The sequence below is a fragment of the Colias croceus genome, chromosome 13, assembly GCF_905220415.1.
Source record: "Colias croceus chromosome 13, ilColCroc2.1".
NCBI lineage: Eukaryota > Metazoa > Arthropoda > Insecta > Lepidoptera > Pieridae > Colias > Colias croceus.
The window spans coordinates 8,312,027-8,318,026 of record NC_059549.1 but is presented as its reverse complement, the minus strand read 5'-3'; positions in this window follow the sequence as shown (position 1 = coordinate 8,318,026).

Below are 6,000 nucleotides of genomic sequence, written 5' to 3'. Positions count from 1 at the left end.
TTCACAGCCAAGTCAAAAAGGATCAATTAATGCTTAAATTAATGATATACCTAGCACGATTTTTAGAAAATCAATCAAAACGGTCGCAGTGCGGCGACTATAAGTACCACCCTTGTACCAACCTATCGGCCATTATCGATTATTTTGTGATAGTTTTGTACCTTTAATGTTTGTTCTGATAAAAAATTAAATAAAAAAACGACGTGTGGCACTCGGGGACTGCCGCGGTAAAGCTATTGCATGCTATGCCTTCAAGCCACACCTCCGCCCGTCGGAGTGAGGAGCGTGAGGTTTTCGTTACGGAATTTCTCGATTCGGTCCCCGCGCTCAAGGCCCGCGATAGAAGCTATGCAATAGCTTAAAATTATGGCTGTACACTATAATACGTGCTAACATATTGTATTGAAAAAATATTCAATAGACATATTAATATTAGGGATGTAACGATACCGATACCGATATATCGGCCGATATAATCGGCAAGCCGATATATCGGTATCGCCGATTATAAAACAACCGATACCGATATCAAACAATTCAAAAAACCGCGCCCAATGAACGATGCGGGAGGCCGCCCGCGCGTGCGCACTTTGTTTTTTGAACAAACTCTACCAATAGTAAACTTTTATTAGGAACTGATTGTATGTGTATAACTTAAAGTTTAACTGACTTTGCAAAAAAATAATACTAAAATAAATGGTTTTCTGGTTTTTTGATTTGGCATTGTTATTTAAATGAATACGATTTACATTTGAGTCTCTCTTAAATGTTGGTAACGTTTAAGCATAATTCACTATTTATTTTTCTACCAAGCCATCGATATCGGTATCGGTATCGGTATCGCCGATATTTGATTACAAATATCGGTATCGGTATCGTATCGGCAAAATCATGTATCGTTACATCCCTAATTATTATGTTAGTTAAAAAAACTTTGTAGTAGTAGGAAATAAAAATACCTATCATTTATCTCACGCTTATAACGGAAATTAAAAAAATCATAGTATGTACGAAAGGAATATCTAAATATTATAATAAAATCATATTACGTCTAAGTATCTCTAAATAGGTATGTCTCTTTGCAAATATGCATCCAGCCATCCAGCCTTTAAATGAGATTTGAAAAACTGTAATTAATAACAAAAAAAAATGATTCTTATAAAATTTTGAGTTTATGAGTGGCTACAACTTTGCCTCGTAGTTATGTCGGAAATCGTTTTTCCTTTCTTTCTAATAATTATCCTTTTCTTTTCTGCTCCATCTCACTATTCATCCTTTTTTTCCCATTTTTAAAGGATTTCATCGTGTTTAAATTATTTTTTAGTCTTATAAATTCATCATCATCATCATTGTCAGCCTACACTCGTCCACTGCTGGACATAGGCCTCAGTCATGGCACGCCACTGAGCCCGGTCGTTTGCTCGTTGTCGCCAGTTTTGACCAGCAACCCTGCGAATGTCGTGACTCCACCGTGTAGCAGGGCGTCCTACGCTACGTTTACCGAGCCGCGGTCTCCACTCTAAGACATGTGTGCCCCAGCGGTTGTCCGTTCTGCGGCACATATGACCGGCCCACTGCCACTTTAGCTTGCTTATCCGCTTATAACGGAAATTATAAATTATCTGGCTTTAAAAATGAGTTATCAAAAATTCGATTCTTACCTTGTTCTTACCATGCTTTTTTTAATGATTTACATTTTTATCTGATTTGAATTTTTATGGCATATAGACAATTTTAGCAAGACCTTATCTGTTATCGGTGCACTTTAACTGTATAGGTACCCCTTGTATACACTGTACAAAATAAAACTGTAATGACTGTACAAAAACCCTGCAATAAACCCTACAAATTACTAGATATTTAATGTAGGTAGGTACATTTCGCTTAATCCTTGCTGCATATAAAATTCACAAAGAAGATTTTGATCGAATATTTACGAGGCACAAGCACGGCACTTAGTAACTGCAATGCCCTTGACCCAACCGGACCTCCGCAGTATATTTACATAGAAATAAATTCTGTTCTTGCTTCATGATTTTTCAGTTACATGTATGTACACAAGGAAAAATGAAATTATCATGAATTGCATTCAAACTCAAACATTTGTCAAACTCAAACATTTATTTATTCAATTAGACTACTATTTAGTAGCACTTTCGAATCGTCATTACATAAGTATTTTTAACATTTACCACCGATTCGGAAAGCAGTATCTATGGAGAAGAATCGGCAAGAAACTCCATAGTTGCTCTTTTAAAATCATGTCAATATTACATAATATGTAACTTATATCTAACTTATACATAATATATCATAATATGCCAAAGAACTGTCCTGTGGTTTTTACGCGACAACCCTCCATGGGTCTTTATCGTCCATATATTCCTGAATACTGTAGTACGCTCTCTGAACTAGTACATTTTTTATATAAGTTTTAAATTTAGAATTACTAAACTCTAATATTGAGAGGAATTCTATTGTATAAGCGTATACCTTGACCCATAAATGAATTTTTAACTTTAGCTAATCGGAAAAATGGCATTTCAATTCTATTCCTGTTCCTTGTGCCATAATCGTGTCTATCTCCTACTCTTGTGTGTAAGTCGGCGTTTTTGTGAACATGCAAAATATTATTAAATATATACTGTGATGGTACAGTAAGGATACCAGTATTCTTAAAATGATCTCTTAGTGAGTCCCGAGCACGTAAATTATATATAGAGCGAATGGCTCTTTTCTGTAAGATAAATATAGTTTCTATATCTGCAGCCTTGCCCCACAGTAGAATTCCATAGGACATAATGCTATGAAAGTAGCTGAAATAAACCAATCTAGCCGTATCTTCATCGGTGAGATGCCTTATTTTTCGGACTGCATATGCAGCTGAACTGAGCTTACCTGCAGCGGTGTTGACATGGGCTCCCCACTGTAGTTTCTCATCCAATGTTAACCCTAGAAATACAGTAGACTCAGTAGGATGCAATACCTCCCCGTTCAAGGTAATATCTCTGTTCAACTTTTTTACATTAGGAAGTAAAAATTCAACACAAGTGGTTTTTTTGGCATTTAATAATAAATTATTGGCAGTAAACCATTCAGATATGTGTAAAAGAGCACTGTTCACTTCGTCAACATTTGGGTCATGCCTATCCACATTAAAAATTAATGAGGTATCATCTGCAAACAGAACTATTTCACACCTATCCTGCAAATAATAGGGAAGATCATTGATATATACCAAGAACAAGAAGGGACCTAAAATGGACCCCTGTGGAACACCAATGTTAATTGACGCACCGCTAGAACGTTCTCCATTAACAACTACAGTCTGTATCCTATCATGCAGGTATGACGCTATGAGGTTCTGGGCTTTTCCTGTAATTCCATAGTGATTAAGTTTACGTAACAAAGTACAATGTTCAACGCAGTCAAATGCCTTGGAGAGGTCACAAAATATCCCCAGAGCATTTTTTGAGTTTTCCCATGCTTTATAAATATGTGTTAGAAGTGCAACTCCAGCATCTGTGGTTGAGCGCCCCTTTGTGAAACCAAACTGTTTGGTGTGCAGTAAATCATTAGATGCAAAATGACTACTCAATTGGTTTAATATCAACCTCTCGAATACCTTACTTAATGTTGGTAAAATAGAGATAGGTCTATAATTGTTACAGTCTTCTTGATCGCCCTTCTTAAATAGAGGTATAACTTTACTAAGCTTTAGTAAATTAGGAAATGTACCATAGTCACAACACTTATTAAATATGAAAGCTAAATTTTTCGCAATATTTTCTATTATATTATTAACTAAATTTACGGACATTCCCCAAAGATCACAAGTATTTTTTAGATTAAGCGTCTTAAAGGCAGTAACAATATCACTAGCAGTTACGTGTCGTAATTCAAATAATGTACTGCACCCCGCAACATGGTCCCTCAAAAAGGTTTCTGCAAGTGCTGAAGACGAATTTAAACTATTAGTAATAGTAGCAGGGACACTACTGAAGAATTCTTCAAAAGCAAGCGCAACATCAGCACTTTTGTCAATAACCCTGTCATTATATACAAGTTTTATGGTATTACTTGATTTGCTTTTACCCATTTCACCATTAATAATAGACCAGACTGTTTTAACTTTATTATCAGAGTCGCGTATTTTTTCTTTCAAAGGTTGAAGATCCTGAAATAAGTAAATGCAATTCATTTTAACTTAGGTAAATGAAAATCATAGGTAACATTCTTAATTTCTTACAATACCTACCTTTAATAATTGTACAATGAATATATTATTATCGTCTGAATTATACCTATTCATTTTCATTAAAAGAAGTTGCTTTTTAATTAATTACGGTAATTATTATAATATTTAGATTGAAGTGCATTTTTCTGTTTCGATATAATTTTTTTATAAAATATATTATGGGTGTGCCTTAATACTAAACTAATTATATATTTTACTATTATGTACGTCTATAGGTTTCAGAATCATTATAATTACATAACTACTTAGGTCCTACACACTTTTTTTATTGCTCATTAAAATCGACTTTCTCATTTGAAATTGTTTTGTGAATAACATATTAAAGTTTTCATCATACTTCGGCTATAGTAAGGAATATTCATTAATATCCTTCCTTATGCAGTTCATAGGAGTTTGCGAAGTTATTTGCATTGGCATTCATTAACTCTCATATTCTGAGTAAGTCGAATACCTGTCGGTGATATTAAACTATTTTGTCCTCTCTAAAGTACGGGAATCTAGACACGCGGCAGCGTGTCAAGCCGAGTTCAAGCGAAGAGAACTGGCGAGCAGCAGCCGTGTGTATATTTACACGAACCATTTCGAGCCACTTTTCACCCCCTTATAACTCGAAAACTATTTAAGTTAAATAAACCAAATTTGGTACATATCAAGAGGACCTCAAGATAAACAAGAACCTTAAATTTCATAAATACAGATTAAACAGTTGCGTAGATATTAATATCCAAAAATCGCAATTTTTAAGACTGACTGACTTATAGACATATACAAAACCTAACCCACTTCCAGATGACCTAGAAAGTTCAAATTTTGTAATCAGCTAGGTAATAGTGAGTGTACAAAGGAAAAAATCAGAAAATACTGAATTTATTTGTATTTAATTTTTTTTTCAATGACATTAATTTTGTTTGTATGGAAAAATGGAAAAGTTTAAAAAAATAGAAAATAGTATATTCACCTTACTAGTCTTAAAAAATAGATCAAAACTAGTCAGTGGCCGAAAAAAATTTTGAAATCCATCAATAAATGACTGAGATATAGATTATTGAAGTTTACATATTTTAGCGCGAAACATCTGTAGATTGGATGCGCCTCTGACATCACACTCACTCGCGCTAGTATCGCTAGGGCGGATTACGGCCATTGCATGATTTCTTTATTCAAAACTGTTATTAAACGTAAAATAAAAGAAAATTGTAATAAAAATATTGCTCATGCAGTTAAAAATAATATATAATTTTACAAATTCACATTTCTTTATTCTTTATTTATGAGTGTTTAGTTTATTTTTAATTTCAGTGTAATGGAAGAAGGCTTTGTCGAAGGTCGAAATGATTTAATTTGCGTAATATTAATATAAGTGAAACATCTTTAGGCGCGTTTAGAGTAAAATTTAAAAATCTCGTCATGGCAATACCGTAACGTCATGGAGTAAAGCGACGATTCTTCTACAACGATCTTTGCATCTTTGTAATAGTGTGTGTATGTACACACACTATTACAAAGAACATCCAGCGTGAATATGTATTCACGCTGGATGTTTAGAAAATCATGTAATCTTTTAAACAGAAAACGAGTTTAAAAAATTGAAGATAATGACGGGGCAATGTGCGCTGACATTCATAACATACAAGAAAATATAGAAAATAATACTAAACAAACCATACAAAGAATCCGCAAGAAAAAATATAAATAAAATCGTATATAAAAAGTATAATTATATTCATAAAGTAAATCAAATT